Source organism: Rhinolophus hipposideros, assembly GCF_964194185.1.
Source record: "Rhinolophus hipposideros genome assembly, chromosome: 25".
NCBI lineage: Eukaryota > Metazoa > Chordata > Mammalia > Chiroptera > Rhinolophidae > Rhinolophus > Rhinolophus hipposideros.
In genome coordinates this window covers 15,099,526-15,122,457 of record NC_138071.1, presented here as the reverse complement: position 1 = coordinate 15,122,457, position 22,932 = coordinate 15,099,526, and the positions used below count along the sequence as shown (strand labels likewise).

Genomic DNA, 22,932 nt, shown 5'->3' with positions numbered 1-22,932 from the left:
CCGGCAGCACTGCCACTCTCAGGACACAAAGTGGACCCCTCATCTGCTGAGTGCAATTAATACTGTAACAGCTACGTGAATACAATTCCATAGGCCCCCTATTCTAAGACCAATTTATTGTATGATGCACAACCATTTAATTACTGTTTTTAGAGCCCTCCCCCAAAACATTACCACAGATCTATGAAACATATCTATTGAAGATGCTTTCCTATTTTAGAACTGCAAACAATGTAAGGGGAACAAAGCTTGTACCTTAGAATCTAAGAAATGCTGCAGTTGAATGGTTGTATTTCTCAGTTAACTATTAACAGTAGATGACTCAGCCCCATTCAATGGCACTACCACATCTTCATAATTATTCTTACTATGTATACAAGCAAACAACAAACAAACCAAAAACCCATTAATTTTCTTCAGTACTTTCCCCAGACCCTAGTTGTCTCTGGATGGCAGCCCTCCGGCATTATTTTCACAGGGTAGAGCCCTTCTTTTGAATGAAGCCCTCTTATTTACCCTAACTCCTACCTTTTGTACATGTCCTTTCAAAATACAACGTTGTTAGAACACTTCTTGAGCAGTCACATTGATCTTTACCAGATGCTCCTTTTTCTTTATGGAAATCACTGGTTTTATACAAATTTAAATTTTGAGTCATTTTACTCCTGTTGAGCTTTCTTTCCTTGTTCCTGGGCAGAAAAAAATATGTCCATATTTTGTCTTAACTTATTCAAGTCTTCCTGGTGTTAGATTAGCAATTACAGAATGGCCTTCTCTGGCTATTACTAACTTGAGGATGCCGTGGTCACTAATTTTAAGTTGTCTGTCACTTCCACTTCACCAGCACATTCTTCTTAGCTGGTGAGAATTCAGCATAGACTAGTACCTCTTCAATAAGCAATTAGTTTAAATTTAAGTCATGCCAACTTTATTTGATGCTTACTTTTCCATAGAATGAGTTTGTCAGTAGGTTGTGAGAGTTCTCCATTACCCCTAACCGGTGCCTGGGTGCCAATAATGTTGTCATTTGTGTCAGGAAAGCATTATTGATGTTGCCATTACAGTATCACAAGGCATGCTGGGACTAGTTGACCATACACGGCCAGTGGGTTGAGAGCATGAGCCAGGACTGGGGCAGGGAGGATTCCCAGGGCATGAGCTGTGAATACAAAAGCTGCCTTGGATTAGGGCAGCTGGGCTGTGCAAGACCCCGTGTCTCACACCAAAGTAAAGGTCAGGAAGCTATTAATACTAAACAGTCCAGTATGAAGGGTGAGGCACAAGTGTACCCCAGTTTAAGGGGATCGTGGCAGGAGCAGGGGCCCAGAATATAGCCCTCTGGGGGAAGAGGACTGGTTAGAGATCATCTAAACAAGATGTCAGAGTCACGGTGAAGTAGGCCAGGGCTCAGGACGGGGTCCCACATCTACAGGGAGACCGGTCTACAAGGCAGAATGACCAGAGACTGAAGTGTGAACGTCAAGGTGGAAGCCCAGACTTGGACAGACACAGGAGTGGGAGGCATAATTATGAGGGGGGAGCTACAGGTGTACGTACAGGTGTCCACGACTCACAGTGGACCTGACTGAAGGCAACAGGATGCTGGGCTGGGTCCTAATGACACACTGTCTCCCCAGTCAGCATTGGTAGTGAGGTATGGGGGAGGCTGGAGAGCTAGACCTATGGGTGGAGCTCCTTACACAATACAGCAGCTGGTTACTAGGGAAGCAAAGGCAAGAAAACTGGCCAACCTTATAATCCCTCCTGTGACAATGTCACTTCCGCTTTCACTTTCATCCAAATCTTCTATCCAAACCAGGCATCAACCCTCAGGTTTGTGGGTTTCCATTTGTGTTCATAGTTCTTCACTGATTGTATACTTCTTTTGAGCAAATTATGTACCCTCACATTAGTACAACAACAGCTCCTGTTTACTGATTAGTTACCATGTACCAGGTACCACCTAGTTGATTTACAAATTGCCACAACTTCCTTGAGAGGTAGGTATTTTTATTCCCCTCCTAAAAAGAGAAACTGAAGCTTATATGGTTTATGTAATCAGCCCAAGGTCACACATCTGGGACACAAAAACGCTCAGACTTAAACTTAGTTTTGTCCAACTACCTATCTGTTGCTTAAATGACTGCATTTATACTGATACATCCAAACAATTCTCACTGACACCTATCAGCCACTAGATTTTCCATCTGTCTGTCCCTCTGTCTGTCTGTCTGTCTGTCTATCTATCTATCTATCTATCTATCTATCTATCTATCCTCTATCTATATCTATCTGTCTTTTCCATCTATCTACCTATCCATCTTCTATCCTCTTTTATCTCTAACTCCATAACTCAGTACTACACTATAAAAGAAGTAGCTCATTAATAAGTACTGAATGAATTAATGCAGTTGTAAAATGTGATTAGAACTACTACATCCTCTTTTGGTTTGGGTATTTATAAAGTCAAGTAGTAAGAATTCTTGTTTCCTCTATAAAAGTAGTACATTCATGCACATTCATTCATTAAAAGGAGGAGAAAGGGCGAAGTGTTAAATGAATACTGAATTGAGGAGACATACTTTATTTCCAAGTAGGTCAAATGTAGGCAAATGTGTTTATATGCTCAAACAAATTTGAGAAGTTAAAATCAAGGGCCATATATGAACAGATAGTTTTCTTCAGAAGCCTGAATCTGAAAACCTTTTTCATGACACGATCTTCACGTTTGTCTAAATCAGAGGTTGCCCAACTACTGTCTACTGACCAAATCCAGCCTGTCTCCTATTTTTGTATGGCCTATGAGCTAAGAATTGTTTTCCCATTTTTAAATAACTGCAAAGGTCCAAGGAAGACTATTTCATGACATGTGAAAGTTATATGAAATGCAAATTTCAGTATCCATAAATAAAGTTTAATTGGAACACAGCCATGCTCATTCATTCACTTATTGTCTATGGCTGCTTTCACACGACAAGGGCAGATTTGAATAGCTGGAACAGGCTGTGTGGCTCGCAAAGTCTAAAGTATTTCCCATCTGGCCCTTTACAGAAAAATTTTGCTAACCCCTGGTCTAACTAAATAATACAGAGCATCATAACATTTTAAATATTGTTCAAACTACGGCCATTATTTTAGTTTCTAATTCAAGGACACTACCAAAAGGTCATGACATCTCTTTCACTATCTAGGTTTCCATGTTCTCAGGACAAAGTCCAAACCTTTTCCCCGTTGGTATTCTCTCTATTTTCTCCTAACTGTAGCACCTTTCTGCAGAAACAGTAACAGACTGAGAAGCTGGTGGTTTCTCCAAGAAGTGATACATCTCTTCCTGCCCAAAGTCATCATCCTTTTTTATGGGAAACTAGGACTGGGCATGCTTACAAGTGGATACAGTGTATTACAGAACTGTAGTGGATTCACCAGACTCCACAAATGATTCAAGGTGCTAGGATAGAGTCAGATAGACGAGGAAAAGCAAATTGCTCTTTTTGTCATCACCCAGGACCTAAATAAAGACAAAGATGACTCAGAATGACCAGACACGCAGGTGAATATTACTTATTAAAATGTTTTTGGGAGGCACTTAACATCTAAACAACACAGCACTGTGAGAGCTCAATCAATGTATTAGTTCAAGAGTAAACTCAAGGGAGCAGAACCTCCTTATTTTTCGTAAAATCAAGTTTGGTTTGCGGTAAAATTCAATGGACTCTGTCTTATTTATTTATTTTTTTGAGATGAAAAACATATTGTCTCTCTGTATGGCTGCCTGTCTCTCTTTGTGTCTTTGCCTGTCTCTTCAATTTAACAAAAGTTTAAATGTGTGATCATTCATTATATGTGAGGCCCAGAGCAAACCCTGAGGGTATAAAAGTTAAGTAAAATAATCCCAGCTCACAAGAAATTTAGGATTTATGAGAGAAACAAATTATAGTGATCTTTCTGGACCTTTTGGCAGCATTTAACATGAACTGATCCTCTTTAACATATTCTTCTCTTGGTTTCTTTGGCCCCATAATCTCCTGGTTTTATTTTTCTGGTTTCTGATTCTTGGTCTTCATTGCCAGTTTTTTCTTTTTTTGTCCAGTCTCTACGTGATCAGAGTTGAGCCCTGGGCCTGCCTTTCATTTCATTCTATCTAGCCTCCTTAAGCAACCTTCTTCCAAATTTGTAAATCCAGTTCCAGCATCTCTTCTGACTTCAGAACCCCCATATCACAGGTCTGCAGCAGACATCACCCTTTTTCGTAATCTCCAGAATTCTGTGACTATCCCAGGATTCTCTGTCTTGGTGATTGACACCAATACTCATGCATCTGATCTGGGAAGAACTCTCAAGGCAACCATGACACTACCCTTCTCCATAACCCACCGTTTCCATTCCATCATCAAGTTCTTTAAAATAACACTTGACTCTGATCACTTGTCTTCCTGTGCATGCCCCGACCCTAGTCCAGGAAACATATCATCTCTGACATGAATCGTTGAAATACCTTTCCAACTGGTTTCCCCACATCAGCTCTGGCCCTGCTCTGTTTTATCTTCTCACAGATAATGTTTTCCAGAGTAACAAGAGCAAAAAAAGGAAAGAGTCGTTACGAAGAAACATAATGCTAGCAAAACACACGTTGTTCTTCATCGTATTATTATTTTCTTTTTTATGTAGCAACGTATTGTGCAGATCTTTCACATCAGTACGTCTTACATTGCCTCATAATTTTTAAACAGCAGCCTACCTTTCACTTGTATAACTGTACCATAATTCATTTAACCACTTGTCTATCGATGGACATGTAGGTTGTTTTCAGTCTTTAACATGAATAATGCTTAAGTGAAGAGGCTAGAAGAATCATCCTTCAATGTATATGTGAACATATCTATCGGAAAAATATGTAACAGTGGAATTGCTAGGCCAAAGGCTTTGTACATTTAAAAATTTGATCAATGCTTCCAAGTTGGCTGCCACAGAGGTACCAACTTTCACTCCTACTGACAATGTTTGCCTTCACCCCAGCCAGGTGAACAAAGCATGCTCTTAAAGTTTTTGATTTGTGTCAACCTGCTATGTAAAAAAATACATCTCATTGCAGTTGTAATTTGCATCTCTTTTATGAGAAAGGGTGAGCATTTATATATACTTTAAAGATCCATTTGTGTTTCCTTGACTGCAATCTGTATATCATACCCTTTACCCCATCTCCCAGGGTTTTTGATATTTTTCTTATGGATTTGTAGGAGTGCTTTGATTTCTTCTTAAATAATCTAATGTCTAGGTTCTCTCAGGTATCCTAGTATTTCGTGAAAGTCACAATTTAGCCATTTTTCTCTCTAATAATAAGTAATCATCAAATGTAACTGGATTATAGGGGAGCTGACATGAAGAGCTTACATGCAGGGGTTATGCCTTGATTTGCAGAAGTCCCTACTTTCTGATAAAAGCTTAACAAAATTGCCTTATGTCTATACTATTTCATTTAATTGTTCTGACAGCCCTGTGAGGCATGTGTTACTAATTACAAATCCCAAGTGAACTTCAGAGAATGTAGATGTCCATTGTCACACAGCTAGTCAGTCTTCCACTTCTGGAATCTTAAAAGCCTAGTAATCCATCATCACTGGCCATTCCTCAACCACACCAGGCTCTGATCCTTGATGCCTCTAATTTCTAATAATCTATCGCTCCTCTCTTTTTCCTTCTATAAACATCCAATCAACATTTTAAAGTGCCCACTATATGCTAGGAATCCTCACAGGGTTTAACCTTTAGAGGGGTTCTCAACCATAAGCAATAAAAACAAATAGTAATAAATAAAGTTTTACTACTATGAAAAAAAAATACATAGGATGGTTGGGAGGTGGACAGAGAAGGATACGTTAGTGAGGGCTGTTGGGAAGGGCCTCTTTGACAAGGTGATATTTAAACAGAAATTGGAATGACCAAAAGAGTATTCCGGGAAAAGGAAATACCTGGGGCAAGTCCTTTAAAACAAGAGCAAATCCAATGTGTTTGAAGAATAGAAAAAAACAAAACAAAAAAACAGTGTGATTGGAGTCTGGTGAGCGTGGTGGGAGACGAGACGGAAGTGGTGGTTGAGGATTCCACCTAGGGCGTTGTAGGCCAGCAAAGGAGTCTGGACTTTATTCCAAGTGCAATCAGAAGACCTGGGAGGATTCTAAGAAGAGAAGTGATCTGATCTGAACTGGGTTTTATGATTTACGTCATGCTGGCTGTGCTGTGGAGAATAGGAGCCACAGTGGACGCAAAAAACAAACAAATAAAAAATCCAACCAATCAGAAAGCTACTGAAGGATCCTAAAAGATTGTATTAAGGTGGTCGCAGTGGAGATAGAAAGAGACAGACTGTGAAAATGTTTTGGAGGTAGGGTTGACCTAAATTCCTCATGGATTGGAGGGGAGAACTGAGAAAAAGAGAGGACTCACGCATGTCTGCATGGTTTTTGGCTTGAGCAATTTGTGGATGATGACGCCGTTGAACTGAAGGAGGCAAGAATTTTGTACTACTGGATTATTTCCGTCTTGCCCTAAGAAGCCTTACCAGGCCACGACTTTTCTCTCTTCCCAATACCTTTATTTTCCTTCCCTACGTGCCCTTTAGTCCTTATCCAAAAGAACTTCCTCTATTTACCTCCTCTCCTCCAATCCACCCCTCAGTGCTCTGCAGTGGGGTTACTAACCGCATTATCCCCATAAAGTCTCTCTTGCCAAACACAACAATGACCTCCTTGTTGCTAAGTGCAAGAACTTTCAGTCCTCATTTTTTCTTGACCTTTCTCTAGCATTTAATACCGTTGACAATTCCTCCCTTGGCTTCTCTGAACCGACTCGTTCCTGGTCCTGCTACCTCTCTGGATGTTTCTTTCCTCCCCTTATAAATGTGGGCAGTTTCATAAGGTTCCGGAGGAGGTCTCCTCTTCCTATGTCTTAGCTCTTCCCTTGGGGGTTTCATCTACTTCCAGAAACTATCACTTATTCTGATGGCTCCAGCATAGATCTCTCACCTGAGCCCTAGACTTCCCTGTTCAATTAGGGAGTAGGAGGCTTCCCTTTGGTATCCCACAGACACTTCAAACTCAACATGTTTCAAACTAAATTAATTAGCTTCCCTCCTCAACATACGTTTCCTCCTGAAGCCCCCATCTAGGCAGAGGGTACCACTATGCTCCCATTTCCCTGAGCCATAAGTCTCTTCCTAGTCCTTAATGCAGGGACTATCAACAATAAAATTCAGTTGGTTCTATACTATTTCTTGAATTCTCCTTCTCTTTCCATGTCCGTTCTTGCTGCCTTAGCTTAGATGTCCATCATTTCTTTCCTGTACTGCTCACCTCCTAAGCATTCTCCCTGCTTGCAGTGTTACACTAATAAATTCTCCAAACTGGAGTGATCTTTCTAAAATGGACATGCTCCTTAAAGTTCATCAGTGGTTTTTCATCGGCCGTAGGCTAAATGGAAACTTCTTAGGAAAATATACAAGACCTTTCATAAAACAAGCCTTTGCTGATCTTTCTGGGTGTATCCTTCAGGACTCCTGCCATGCATTCATCCAATGTACTTACTGAGAATCTGCTGCTTTGCTGGGCACTGTCCTTCAGCCCTCTGGGCACATCTTCTTACCACCAGGATTTTACACATAGTGCTTTCTTTGCCTGGAATACCTTTCTTTTTAATTTGCCCACTTGTCTGGATTATTTCTCCTTTTCCTTCAGAACTCCTCTCCAAATTCCCCTTCTATGGTTAGGGACCCCGACTATGCTCCGTCAGGGTTAGGTACCCCTCCAGTGAGATCCCTTGTTGATATCATCTCACTATTGTGTGAGCAGCTGTGTGCTCATCTGTCTCCTCATTATACTCTCAGGTCCTTTGGAGCCAACTGTCTTATTCATCTTTGTATTCGCAGTGCCTAGTACAGTACCTGACACAGAGCAGACACTCAATAATGAATAAAGGGGCAGAGTTGGGTTTCAAAGTCAGGTCTTTTCTCTCTGACACCAATCTCACATTTCTTCATGCTACTTCTTAACATGTTGAATCTGAAAACTTCACAAATCTGTGCTAGGTATATTTTCACCTGACACTAATTAAAATACAGGCAAATAGATTATTTAGCTCCATGAGGATTCAGTTGATTATTTCTTGTTAGCCCTTCCTCATCATTCCATCGTTTTGCTGATCAAAGTCCTTTGAGTTAATTAAATCTAGAATGTCTGAAAGCCTTTTCTGTACAACTTTTATATCCTTTCTACCTCTTATCCTGCTGCTTCTACAACACTACCACACAAGCCGAGAGTAAGTACATTAAGAGTGAGGTCGATTTCGTTTGATTATCTGGCATCTGACACTAAAAAAATGATGTATCAACAGCAAATAATTTCCCATTACGATTTCCTCCAAGGTCTCTATGGGTAGTTATTAAAGTTTCAAAGTCAAAATTTAACATTGCAAAATCCAACTAAAATTGAAATTTTTATGTAGTGAGTTCAGTATACTCACAGAATTTTGTAAATGGAAGGAACCCTAGACATCTTTTAGTCCAGCACTTTTGTTAAACTTCCATGAGGAAACTGACAGAAGACCTACAATGGCTCACCCGAGGTCATCTAGTCCATAGGAGAAGTGGGAGCAGATTTCCTAACTTTCACTCAGCTGACCTTTCCTCAATGCCATATTCACCCTATTATTTTCCATCTAAACAAATTACATCAGAACCTACCAAACGGTTTACATAGTGTTTATCTTTACGATATTGCCTTTGTGATATCCTTGTTATAAAGGAAGGAACCGAAAAAAAAAAAAAAAGCAAGGGAGATAGGGGATTGGTAAAAGAGACAATTAGTACACAAAGTGATGGGATCCCACTTGTAGCGTAGCTTTGTAATCACACTATTCTCAGAGTACCTCAGTGTCAACCCAAGCTTATTTCTGCTCTTGGGGCCTGGATTCTATTCAGTTCTATGCCTTATTTGGTCTAAATGATTTCCCCAGCTTCAATGGGTATTTTTTTGAGCCTCATTTTAGAAATATCGTCTTTAAATCTACTCCCTACTTGAGTTTGTTTTAGTTCTAATGCAGAGGAATGAAGATTCTGGATAAAGGAAAATAAAGACAGTGGATTTCTCTAGGCTTTACATTTCAATAATGGTTTTCTCAAATGGCAACTGGCAGTCAGTCTACTTTATTCCTCAAATGATGAGTTTTCCATGGGGAATTAGAATTTAATTGGGCTAATTTGTTTTCACGGAAAGCACAGATTTCTTTCCAAGAGAATCAGTTTGATAATGGTGTACCAGCTAGTGCTCTGAGACCAAATATAAACCACTTCTGAGAAACAGGAAGTGAACCTGACTGGTCTAGTGTGTGTGTCCCTGGCAGTGACGCAAATACAGAAATCAAATTAGGAAAACAAGATATGTGGGTGTGAGGCAATCGATAATAATCCAGGATGGTACAACACAAGCAAGAACACTTTTAACCAAATGCTACTCATTTTAATAACACCCAGAGAAGTTTGATTTCCATGTAACATGCTAGTGATTAGAGAGCAGGATGAGCCCGAGTTCCCTAGCAACAGCATGTGCTTTTGAGACAGTCATTAGCCTTTTCAGTGAATTCCACCAACCCCTTACTTCTAAATGTACGACTGACATTAAAAAATTATAACATATATATGTTATATATATATTACATATACATATACATATATATGTATATGTATATACATATATATGTTTCAGAAAGTGCTTTAAAATTTCCGGAGTGAAATGGAAAGGAATGATAGTAATAAAAAAGGTTGCCCTGAGAAATTGCACTCAGGTAAAAGAAGTAATGTTTACCTGTGCCCCGCTGGTCCTTGTGTTCACTGCTCTTAGTTCTGTGTCTCTGATTCCCCTGTGGTAAAAGGCAGAGGACGTGAAATTGTTCAGGGTAAGGCAGTCCCCTCATCCAACATGAATGATGGTCTGAAAGTGGGGTGCATAGTGGAGGAGGCAGTTTGTGTAGGGCCGAGGCTAACGCCGATAGGGTGGGAGGGAATGAATATAAACGCATAGTTTTCTTTCTCCTTTCAGCAGAATAAATCATCCATCCTGGTTGAAAGAGCTTGGGGAAGGAGGGTGGTGAGGGGAATGAAGCTCTTTTTCCTATTGATTGTTTAATTGCTCCAGTGGCTGTTTGTCTGAGGCCACTGGCCAAGAGCATTATTTTCGAGGCTAAAGTGAGGCTGGGCAGGTTTCCATACCCTTCCCTAGTTTTAAACAAGACAATCCATAAAGCGCAACCAGGCTATAGGGATATGGTTTGTTGCCTTTTCCTACCCAGCTGCACCCTAAAGCTCCACGGCTGATGGGATGACGGGTCTCAAACCCTGACTCATTTGCCTCTAGCTCTGTCCTGGGTTTGGGACGCACAACTCCTCTGTGTAGCTTGGGTCAACTGCGGGGCGTTATTTGAATGGTAATTATTGCTGCGTTTGGCTGGTCATCCTTATTATGGCCTGGGTCCCTTTCAACCGGACACTGGGCTCCTTCGGTTTGGCCGGGTGACTCCTAGTTCTCCCCGCCTCCCCTCCTAACCCCCTGCGCGCTGCCTTCCCAAGGCGACCACCTGCGCAGCCCCACTTACCATCTGCCCCGCGGGGAGGGCCCCCCGGGGGAGCGGAGCCCTCCCTGCTCCCGGGCGGCTCTGGGGGAGCTCGGTGTTTGCCTCCAGCCCTTCGCTACCGGAGAGATCAGGTTCCTCCCCTCCTCCCCCTCCAGCTCCGGCCGCCGCTGCCGCCTCCTTGCATGACACAGCAGAACCGCAGCTGCCGCAGCAACTAACTCCCAACCATCCGCCCAGGAAGCGCCGCAACCCGGGCTCGGGAGGGGCGGAGGGGGGCGAGCCGGGGGCCCCCGCCGACGGGGTTTCTGGCCCCCACACTCCTTTCTCAGCCCCGGGGCACGGGCACAAAAGCATGCTAAAGCCGACCAGGCCGAGCCGTTGAGGAACGCAGGGGTTTGGCGTCAGAAGGGATGGGACCAGAGACACATGGGTGCGAAGGAGACCCCAGCTGGGGTAGGACATTGCAGGTCAAAAAGGGGAAGAGGAGGCCACGAAGTCAAGGGCCGGGCTGTGAAGGAGAATAAAGGAGGTCAATGAGAGGTAAGGGGGTAGAGTGGCTGCGAAGGGAGCCGAGCTGTGACAAGGGTGGGGGCTGGGGGTGAGCTGCAGGGGAAGGAAGGCTGGGAGGCAGGATTTCGGGGAGGCCTGAGCTAAGGACCCAGGCAGCGTGGGGGCTGAATTGGGAGGCAAGGGCAGAAAAGGGGCAAGAGGTGGAAGAACCTCGCATGAGATAGGAAGGTAAGAACTGGGGGACATATTATGGAATTAGAAGGGATGTAGTGGAACTCATTCATCATGGCTGATGAGGTAAACTGATGAGCTGGGAAGAGAGACAGGCAAGGGAAAGCCGAAAGCCAGGATGATCACCCACCCCACTCGTCAGCCTCCTGCGAAGTTCCTCCTAATTCTGCCAGTCCCAACAGGGAGTTTTCCTTACAAAGGGGCAAGCGTGAACTGAAACACAGGGATAGCCATTCAGCTTAGATTTACAGGATCAAATCTCCATGGTCCACACAAACTTTCAGGCAGAGATTTGGGATTTAAGTTGTCAGCCCATTAAAGCGGTGGTGATTCAAAACCGGTGTTAGCACGTCCGCCCATCACTGGCTTTCAAAAAGTCTTTCAAAGTGTTAAATATTTGAGTTAAATGCTAAACAGGATGACAACAATTACCAATTCAAAATGCAAAAATGCACATGCTAAAAAAAAGAAAGAAAAAAAAATGCACATGCTTTTCTCTCTCCCTACACACACGTGTATCTATAATTTCTAGGGTCTGGCATGTAAAGTTTGACACAGGGGAAACTGTTTTTCTGATTGTCTTCTTTCCCACCAATCACCCTGGATGCAGTTTACAGCAGACCAGCTGCTTCTCACCATTTGAAGGCATGTGGTCAGAAAGTAATGCAAAAGTGCCACTTTGGTTTTCCCTGTACCTTGCAGGGCACATCTTCGTACCTCACTTCCTGACACAAACAAGTTTTCACTGTTGTCAGCAACAAAGCCCTGATGTAGAGGCGGAAGAGAAAAACAACTGCATCGCATTTTGTCTCCTGCAAAGCATCGTCCACGGTCACCAGAGGAATGCAATTCCAGAAAAGTTTCAGAGCGGGCGGTGATGGTAATTAGGTCTCAAATGGCTGAGGCTATGTGTCAGTATGGTCTTGTCCTTTCTGTTGCCTACCCGAGAGCGAGCTGCCTGCACTCGCAGAGGGACGAATCCGGTTTTTGTTTTTTTGACTTGGTAAAATCGAATCAGACCTGACAGAGAAGTCATTGCTCTTGGGGAAAAGACAGTAGGAGCCGCGAAATGTCATTTTAACAGAGCGTGGGTTTGGTGACTGTGGGAAAGGACTTCGGGACGCGCCTTCTGTTCGGTTTCCTCTGCGATGCGCACAGGCTACACGCACGCACAGAGCCCACGGCTCCCGGAGGCTGCGACTCGCTGGTCGCGGTTTCGGTGGCGCCGGGAGCCCCTGCGTGGACGCCGCGAAGGAGTCCCGGCGGGCGGTGGTGAGAACGCCGCGGCCGCCGCCGCCAGTCCTGCCGCTGTTGTTGCCGCTGCTGCAGTCACGTGGGAGCCCCTTTAAGTTTCCATAGAGAGGCCTCTCCGGTGTCACATGATGGACATGATATAATGAAACAACATTGTGGAGAGGAAAGCATTAGGGGAGCCCACGGCTACGAAAACAAGTGAGTGAGACGAGGTGGGAGGAAGAGAAACTACGCCACCTCCCTGGCCGCGGAGCCGGCGACGAGATGGGGGCCACACGGGGGGGGGCGGGGGGGGCAGGGAGACCCCGTCCTCCGCCCCGGCCGGGGGACCCCGCGGCCCACCGCGGAGAGGACAACTTTCAGCCGCAGCCTCGGCCAGCCCTGCACCTGTCTCCGGAGCCTGCATCGCTCCCTGTGAGCGTCACAGGGAAATTCTAGAAGAACATGGTCTACGAAGGTACATGCGCATCGTCTCCCCCGTGCGTGTCGCCCCGGAGGACGGGGAGAGAGAGGGACCGGAGCCGCGGCGGGTGCTCCGCGCTAAGGTAAGTTGAGGAGGGTGGGGAGAGCCGGGGGGCCTCGCCGGGGGGCCCGCGGGACGCGCGGTCCGCTCTCGGGGGGACTCGGGGGCAGCGCGGCGTCCTCGCGCGGCGGGCGAGGCGGTTGAGGCCGGTGGTCCAGCAGGAACCTTTCCGCTGTGGACGCGGTCCCACCCTCGGGCTCCCTGGGGCTCACGCCTGCCCCCGGGAGGGGGCCACCGGTCGCCGCCGGGATGGTCGGGACCCGGGCGACGGAAGGTAGGGGTCGCGGCGTTCCCCGGGAACCACGGTCGCGCCGCGAAGAGCACTTTTCCCCCCTTGGAGGTGGCCAGATGCCACATGGCTCCTCCGGAGCTGCTGCCGGGTTGAGAGTGTTTTTTTTTTTTTTTCTCAATGTCCGCATTCCAGCTAATGTTGCGCAGATAAAATTCAAACTTGAGGTAAACAGAGAGGAGGAGGAGGGGAGCGAGGGGGGAGACTGTTTCCATTTAGAGATCCCACCTCTTCACTTCGCGGAGATCCACGTCCGCAGCCCAGGGCAGCGCTCGCTCCCGTCTCCCACCTACCCTACCTTTGCTGCCGACCAGAAGTAAGGGGGTGACGGCGCGCGCGGGGCGTGGGGGGGCTGTTTATGGACGACGCGTCTTCTGGGCTCTCCACGGGAAAAACACCCCGGCACTGAGCCTCTGCCTGCTCTCTCTTTTCGCCGGGAGGGACGTGGGATGCCTCGGTTTGCTCCGGAGCCCGGGGGCGGGAGGACAGCGCTCCCGGGCTGGGCGACAGGGCGCCTGTCCCCTCGCACTCCCGCTTAGTTAGGGTACCGGAGCGTGTCGCTCCCACGGTACCCAGGCGCGGGCTCCCGAAGGCGGGCTGGGTGGGTCTCCAGGTGTCCAGAGGGCAGGTGACGTAGCAGGTGTGTGGTGGGCATTTCTATTTGTAAGTTGCATTGGGTGGGACAACGTGGTCCGAGAGTCTCAAGGCGAGTGGATGGGCAGAGCTACCTCTCGGCTTTTTTTTTTTTTTTTTTTTTGGCGAATTACGGAAAAAAATTCAAGACGTTACCCACCCCCACCCCCGTTTAAAGATCTGCTTCAGTTGGAAGCGACGCTGAAGGGTGAGTGGGGATGTTTACGGGTGAGGGTGAGCTCCGTCCGGTAGAAAGCTAGGCTGCTGACAGCTTGTATCTGTGCACCCACCCTCAGCCCTGGGCAGGCGACGTGGTGGGCTGGGTGGTCCGAGAGGGGTGACGGCCCCCCGGGTGGCAGCAGACTCAGGGTCCCTGAGTGCGCGAGGGTCCGCAGCCCTCGTCGCGGGGGAGTGCCGCGGCAGGTGGGAGGCGGCCACGTGAGGGGGGTCTGCAGAAGCGCTGGAGCTGAGAGCGCGTGAAGTGCGTAGCAAGAGTCGTGACGGGGCTGATACGAATCGCGTGGGCGGTGGGCCAAGGAGGAGCGGAGACTCGCACGGGCGCGACCCTAGAGCGGTGGCGACGGTTTTATTCCGAGCAGCGAGCGTCTCTGCCGCGGGTGGGTGCGCGCTCCAGGGCCGCCTCCTGGGAGACCGTTTCCGGGCGGGGTCCCCGGCCCGGAGCGAGGGCTGTAAACAGGGTGGCGCCCTCTGCCCTCCCGGCCCCAGCCTGCCGGGGCGCGCGGCCCGTGGCGGCCTAGGCGCGGCCGCGGCGCTGGGCAGTGGCGACGGGGACGCGCCTGCTCCCCGCCACCCCCGCTCCCCGCCAGCCCCGCGCGCCCCCGCCGCCGCCGGCCTCTTCTGTTTTTGTTTTGATGGAGCCCGCGTGCAGCTGGCGCGTGTCGAGTCACGTGCCGTGGGCGGGAGGGGGCTGGGGCGCGGTGACGCACGCGTCCCGAGGGCCAGGCCCCCTAGGCGAGCTGCGGGGGAAGGGGCGAGCGGGCTTGTGCCTCTAACATCGGGATCGCGTCGGGAGTAGGGCTGCATCTAGTGGAGCTCGTGGGAGTTGATCCTCCGTGAGCAGTATTGGGACGTGGGAGTAAATCCCACCGCACTTTCAGTTCGTTGGCACAGCAGGTAGGCGAGTCTCGCTGGTCCCACCGTCAGCGCCGGACTGCACTGATTCGGTCAGAACTTAAACAGACTTTCCCAGCGTGTGTCTGTATCTGTGGGCATGTAGAGACCCATATGTGGTTCTTAATCCTGGCTACACGTTGTAAGCAACTGGAGAGCTTTAGGAAGAACTGCGATGCCCCGCCGCATCCCAGACCGATTGAAGCCCAATCCAAACAGGGCTTGGACGTAGTGTACTTAAAAAAAAAAAAAATCCTTTCCCTATGTCTGTATGGTATACGGGGGGGGGGGGGGGTGAGAACTTACAGAGATAACCAGTTTGATGGAATCGACAGTTGTGAAACCATCCTTCTTTGGGGACTAAATAGTAAAAATAGCAAAAATAATAGCATGTATTGATCTGTCACTAGATGAGGTCCCTCCATGCAGTCGTCGTGGCTATGCAGACGTGGATGTAAGTATGCGTACTTGAAACCTTGTTTCCCCACTTTACAGGTGGGAAGTTGAAGCTCTGGAGGGTAAGAATTGGTGAGTGACGTTGCCTGACTAGTACCCTGGGAGGCTGACTCCATGCAGAACCGATGCTTTCAAGCATTACATATGTTGCGTTGGAAATAAACATTTACCTAAGGGCCCCATGTTTGTGTGAATAGAAGGAATTATATGTTCGCCTGCGGTCCAGCGAGTTTATACATACATATTGTGTTTCCCGGAAAATGAGAGCTAGCCGGACCATCGGCTCTAATGCGTCTTTTGGGGCAACAATTAATATGACCCGATATTATATTACATTACATTATATTGTATAAGATTTGGTCTTATACTATAGTAAAATAATACCAGGTTCTATATTACTTTTTGCTCCAAAGACGCATTAGAGCCGATGGTCCGGCTAGGACTTATTTTTGGGGAAACACCGTATATATGTATATAATAGGAGGGAAACATATAATTCCTCCTATTCACACAAACATGGGGCCCTTAAGTAAAGGTGTATTTCCAATGCAACATATGTAATGCTTGAAAGCATCGGTTCTGCATGGAGTCAGCCTCCCTGGGTACTAGTCAGGGAACGTCACTGACCAATTCTTATATAAGACCTGGTCTTATGTAACATAATGTAATATAATGTAATATAATATAACGTAATTATATTACGTATAATACATAATTATATTACGTATAATAACGGGTCTTATATTAATTTTTGCTCCAGAAGACGTGTTAGAGCTGATGGTCTGGCTACGTCTTATTTGGGGGGAACACATCACGTATTTTTATCCGGACAGTGTTGCGTGTATTCAAAGGAGAACCCCTTACTTGGTGAATTTGTTAAGGCCTATAGGCTGCTAACACTTTCAAGGAGTTTATGTTGTGAAGAGAAGAGAGAGGGGATCCTAGTAATTTGAAGAGAACAGATTCTTTGCAAGTGTTTGTGTCTTGAGACTTGAACATATGTATAAAGTGAAGGGAAGAGTCCAGAAGATGCTGATATTTTCCAAGAATTTACATGAGCAGCCACAGAAGTCCTTTGGGTCGCCGGGCAGGACACAGTTTTGGTGGTCGGAGGAGGGACGTGGAGGGACATGGCTGACAGTGCAAGGCAATGCGCAGAGTAGCAGAAATTCTGCCATGAAAATTTTGGAGGAAAACTACTACTCTGTTGTGCAGTAGAGAAGAGTTGCTTCTACAGCCCCCTTCTCCCTTTGATTTATTTCATTTGTCTCCTGGTCAGATAAACTCTCAGTGGGAATATTTAGATGTGTGTGGGGGCCAATCCATTTGTTTTGAATATATGTTCATTGATATGTTCTCTAAGGCTATTCCAAACAAAACTCACAGGAAACAGGTTTTTTCCTGAAAACAAAGGGTTCCAATGAAGATGGTTGTGTTTTATTAAATACGTATTGCTAAATGGTACTGTGTCCCGAAGAAATGCCTTGGTATTCCTGCTGATGATTGCTGTCTCATATTGTTAGGTACGTGGGAGATGGGGGCATGTTACTTACCAGATTTTAGGGATTGGTTTTCACGTTGCTTGCAGTGTTGGTGAGGAAAGTTTACAGACCTGTGAGGGAAGCCTGACATAAACGTGAGTAGTGTCATGTTGGCGTCTGGCAGGGAAATAGCTCTCTAGTCTCATCCCCACCCCTGTTCACCACCAAAGAAGACACTTTTCTCCAGCATTGCCAAACCGCTGTGGTTCCTTTGCACACCTGCCTAGGTTGCTCTTCTGCTTCTTGGGTCCCTCCTTCAGCAAATTTCCCCCGTTTCTCCTCAGGACACCTTTTGAAAATACCCTGTCACCTGTGTGTCTGGTACGTACTTGTCTCGCTGCATTTAACACATTGATCATACTGTTTTTGTTTACAAGTTGGACACTCCCTCCTACATGCAGCTCATCAAAGATGGGGATTCTTCACTGTGTGTTACTGGCACACAGTAGGCATTTAAATTTATTGCGTTGGTCCAAATTGAATTGGAGTTGCATTATTTGTGTTGGTGTTGCCTGGGTCACCCATGGTCATTCTTAACTGGGCTCACTCACCTCTGCTGCTAGCCACTAGACTAAGATACGTCATTGCCCAGAGAATACAAAATACTACCGACACATTCTCATAACAGGAATAGGGAGGATGGGGCAAAATGTGTTGTTTTTCCCTCCTTTCCCAGTTTTATTCTCAATTGGCCCGTTGGCCGGCATGAATTTTCTTGGTTGCTCATGCACACTGGGAGAGATGCTCAACATTCCCACTTTTCAATTTCACTTAGGAAGGAAGAAATGGCACTGCGTTACCGAAGGACAGACATGATTTTATGTGCCACCTCTGAGTACAGGTGCTTCATCATATTTCATTACACTGTAACGTGCACATTTACTGTTACCAGACGCATGGGTAGCACAGCCCTGTCCTGGAGAGCTTTCTGAGATGACAGGAAAATGATTGTCATGATATATTTTTAATGACTTAGAAGTGATAGTCACTATCCACTTGAGGCCACTGAACACTTGAAATGCTCCTGCTGCGACATAGGAACGGAATTTCTAATTGATTTCCCTACAAACAGTCACAAGTGGGTAGTGGCTCCTGTATTAAACAGCACAGTTATAAAGGACCTGCTTATATTCAAGTCCAGGATTTGGCAGGGAAACACTTAGGCTAAGGTATTCTGCTCTTAAAAGAAAACTATGGATTCGTTTTCCAGGGCTTACCACTGTGCTTCCCGTTCATTGATTATAAGGTGTTTACTGGGTGCTACTTTAGACCTATGTGAGGCCTTTCTGTCATAGAGCATTTGTCTGTGTGTCCTGGGAGCTTTTCATGTGGTTTCCCTTTCTTAGGAGCAGAGTGGCGGGATTATGAGTAATTATGATGGTGAGTAATTATTTACCAATCAAATGGATTTGAGCCGTGGGCGTGTAAACTAAATGGAAGTCTGTCCCATAAGCGAATCAATATTTCTCTTAAGATGTCTTGTGAAAAGGAGGCACTGTATTTGTCTTGCTGGTCGTTATATCCTCAGTGCTTCACGTAGTGCCTGGCACATAGTGAGTGCTCATCAATATTTGTTGAGGGAACGGTGTTCAAATAATTGATCCCCTCTAATTTAGCTTCCGAGGGTCTATTGTGGAGCTGAGAAGGAGGCCAGGCATGAGGAACTATGCTGAATTTACAGTTCTTCCAAAGAGTGCAATCTTGCCAGAGGAATTACTGTTAATTTAGTGACTGATTTCTTTCCTATTAGGTATGTAGCAGGAATTGGTACCCTTATTTGATGATGGATTGAAAAATCAAGTTACAAGAAGATTTGGTGCTCAGGTCACACGAGAACATTGGAAGTGTACATCAGATGGAGTAGTTGTTTCTCTTGCCTCATGAACTCGTCCATGATTCGTCTTCAGAGAAGTAAAATCAGACACTGACCAATGTTAGAAAATTTGGTTTGTAAAATTGAAGTTAATTATATATGTGTATATAGATGAAGTCAGAAAAGAGGACTGAAAGTATCTCTAATAGGGCATGACACTGAAACAACAGCCTCGGTATGAAAAACAGGAATGGAAACATTTATTTCTTAAACCTCTAAATCTCGGCCTGCGGTAATCTTAACACCCAAGTTACAAACATCTCAAGGGGGACATTCGAAACGTAAATAGGAACAGATGTTTAGTCGTGCAGATAACCACTACTAGGCTGAAATATTTATATGAAAAGGTATGATATACATCAAACATCTGTTTAGAATGAGAGCCCTAAGGCCGAAAATTGTAGATTTCATTTCATGTGGTACTGCTGTATTGGTGGGTTGATGAACAGCCCAATCTGTGGTCTAGACCTTGTAGGAGATGATATGCTGTACATCAGGCTCACATATGTGGCTGGATTACAGGCCTGGCCTTGTTCCTTGAACGAGGCCTGGCCTCGTTCCTTAGCTTCCTGTCATTCCGTCACTATTGTGTTTCACAAATGAAAACTAATTTTCTACGAGAGTAAGTAAAACATAAATGAAAATATAAATCTGTTGTTTATTTTTCCAAAAAAACATCCAAAAAGACATAAAGATAAAATGTGAAGTTCTTTGGAGGGTGGAAGGAGCTGTTACTTTCTCTTTTAACAATTTCTGGCCTCTTAGTCCTCTACGAGATGGCTCTTCACACACCTTTGGTATGAACCTCTTTGGTGGGAGTAGGGGAGGCCCACAAATGACCAGCCATGCGTCTCATACGTTACGGCTGGTGCCCTCAACACCGAACCAAAACACAACTAGAACAAGTTATAGCCATAACTATTATCAGCAACAAAAGTTAACCCAACCAAACAAACAAATAAAAAAGCCTGTGAGGTTCGAGTTGTTGCTTTTGTGGAAAGGTTAGTAATGTGAAGTCTCTTTTTAGGTATTAAATGTAAATTACTCATGACAAAAATTTTATATCTGTCTGTCTGTCTGTCTAGCTATATAGCAATGATATAAGAATCCACACTGCACTCGATCAAGATGTATTTGTTCTATAAGATCCTATTGAGTTCCTTGGATTCAGGCATATGGTTTAAGAGTCATTTTGAAAGTTTATTGAGAACTGTGTCTCGTGACCTGGGTCACTAACTTGCATAAGAATTGAAGGAAGTTACTGGCTCCGTATCTTTCTTATCAGTGGAGGGGTTGGATTGGCTTAGTGGTTCTCAAACCCTCTAGTTTCTGCCTCAGTAGGTCTAATGTGGGACTAATAACCTGCATTTCTTACAGTTCCAGGGGATGCTGATATTGCTGGCCATAGGACTGCATTTTGAGGCCCAGTGGATTAAATACCTCTTCTCAAGTTCTGTGCTTCTGTGCCTGTTTTTCCCCCCTTTTCAAGTTGCAGCACCTGTCCTTTGATTTCTGCAATGTTATGTCATTTAGAGATTGCCATATGGCAAAGTGAGTTTTAAAACTTCAAAATGGGTTCATTAATTTTATTTTGAGAGTGTCTTCAGAATTCCATATGTTCTGCAATCCTTTGGCTCTGTTGAAACTCAGATTTGGTATTCTTTTCCAGGAGCAGAAGTTAAAATATGCTGAAATATTCCTGATGTGGTTAAATGACAAAACTATTTGCTGTTCCTTAAACCTAAATGTTGTATCAAATCTAACCAAGTGCCTCTTAATGTACAACTACATGGGGTAGCTGGATGGGGTAGTTGTGGGCTCACTAACTAAAATGGTGTTTATGAGACATAGTTCTCATTCTAGTTAAAACTATGGGCTGGGGTCTGTAGAGACTCTGGTAGCATTAATCTGGACATCCTCTGAAGATAACTGCCTCCTAGAAGAGTCAAGGTTGCAGGAAGGAGGTGCCTGTCAGGGGTGAAGAGTAAGTCGGCACGGCCAGCCCCTATTTCGAGGACTCTGGGATCAGTGGAGGCTCTGCATTTTCTAAAGGAAAGGGATCTGGGGCTGGAATCTGGTGGGAAGGAGGTGGATATACTAAGAGACGTCTTAAAGCCACACTGTTCTTATCCAGAGTACATGTTTGCTGGGGCGGTGGAGGTGGGGTAGACGTGGGGAGGGGTTCATGGAGACTCCAAGGCATTTGCACAGGTGGTGCTCTGGAAGCATTCCACTTTAAAGCAGACTCCTAGGTGCCAAGAGTCAGGTGGACTCAAGGTTTGACAGCATGTTCTAACGCGAGTGAATTTATTGGTGAAAAAAACAATAGTAAGATGTGTGTTTGGGGGAAGATAATCTTATCTAAGAGAAAGTAAATAAAAAAATAGGTGAGAAGTAGGGAATGGGAGGGTAAAAATGAAAGGTTTTAAGTTTTTAAATGTTTTAAAACTTTGTGTATGTTAAGACTGGGCTAGCTAATAGCACAGGCATCTTTGTGAGAAAATAAATTAGTCAGTTTTCCTTTCCATTTCCAGTAAATACTTCAAAATATCACCATGTGCTGTTGTTTGACTTACATGTTTAAATCGAATGCCTGGATGGCATACACAGTGCTTACTTATGGGTGTGTTTTATGGATTAGGAAACATTTGTGTAGCACAGGCCACGAGATCGCACTGCTTTTCACAATCTATTAAGTTTTAATTTTATCTTGAAATCCTCTTTATTTTCTAACTGCTTTTATAAAATGGTTGAACCTTAAATCTTAGAGTTGATTTAGCATCTGTATAACTGATTTTAGACTATATGTTTCATGGATACGGCTTTAGATTTTGAGCTGCTGTTTATTCTTTGAAAAGAACTACATGTGATTTGCTACGCAGATCTAGTCATTTGTTGACTCCAATATCTATGGCCTAATCTTTGTAACGAAACCTGTGAAACTGTTTGGAATTCTTTAGACTTGACAGGTTGAGGACGGGGTAGGTAGTCTGTATGACGGCAGTGTTGGGGACAGATGTCCCATGGGCCAGCTTTCACTGAGCAGCCAGCCAGAGGGACGGAGGTTTGCTGGGTGATCCCCTCCCCCTCATCTTTCTTGGAATTTGCCCACCTCCCCCAATCCAGGGCCTTTTGACAGCCCCCTGTGTGTTAGAGAGTGAAGACACTTAATAGTTTTCTTGTGTATAATCACACTAGCACTTGGCAACATCTGTGTTTGCCCTCCTACCTCTCTTGAGCGTCCTTTCTTCCAACTTCTGACATTTCTGTTTCTCTTGCAGCCAGGCGTGTTTGGCTTCTGGTTGGCCAAACCTCCCTGTGGATTTCCTCTATGGTCCTACCTCCGCATTTTCTTGTTCTTCCTTTTCCTGTTAAGTTCTCTTTCGGTGCTGTGGCTGATCTTACTTAGTTTGGTGGAAAGAGTATTGAGGTCGAATAGAATAGCGTTTAGCAAAATGATCAGTAGCTACTTGCCTCTTTGGATGCTGTGCTAGGTGCTTTAATTTCTTCCCACTGGATTCCCGTTCCCACTTGGGAGACTGTCCCAGTCTGTGCCAGAGGCAACTCGTCTATAAAATGAGGGGTTAGTGGAGTGAGGTGTTTCTGGCCCTAAAGGGCTATGATTGGGTTTATTTACATTGTGGCGTGATTGTAAACCCTCACCAGGAGCATTGTAGCTGTTTGAAAGACACCTGGTAAGTAAACTGGTCTCAGGGTAGAGGGGTGCTTGAACCCCAGGATCAGGAGATCAAGGACTCTGTAACAAACTGTCAACAGTGTAGCAGGCCCTCTTTCTCCTTCAAGAATTAGGAACAGGTCTCAAGGGCACTCCTCTCCATACTTGTGCTGTTTACGTCCGAAGACCCCAAAA

The 22,932-nt window shown here is 45.3% G+C and overlaps 1 protein-coding gene and 1 long non-coding RNA gene across 10 annotated transcripts in view; one reads left to right on the top strand and one right to left on the bottom strand.

The window, feature by feature from the left end:
- The window catches only part of MKLN1 (muskelin 1), a 290,273-nt gene extending 277,263 nt beyond the window's left edge, over nt 1–13,010 (bottom strand). For 3 of the 8 annotated variants that reach the window (XM_081038814.1, XM_081038804.1, XM_081038813.1), the window contains exon 1: nt 10,642–10,804. The gene's annotated coding sequence lies outside the window, so the exon portion shown is untranslated. Of the gene's footprint in view, nt 1–9,854; nt 9,910–10,641; nt 10,810–12,078 lie in introns of those variants that run through there. The other 5 variants (XM_081038809.1, XM_081038812.1, XM_081038811.1 and 2 more) reach the window with 3 other exon arrangements.
- Nucleotides 12,064–22,932, top strand: part of LOC308493095 — a 52,724-nt gene continuing 41,855 nt past the window's right edge. Inside the window, exon 1 of one of the 2 annotated variants that reach the window (XR_013992613.1) lies at nt 12,064–13,160. This is a non-coding gene — a long non-coding RNA (uncharacterized lncRNA). Of the gene's footprint in view, nt 13,161–13,572; nt 13,744–22,932 lie in introns of those variants that run through there. The other variant, XR_013992614.1, reaches the window with a different exon arrangement.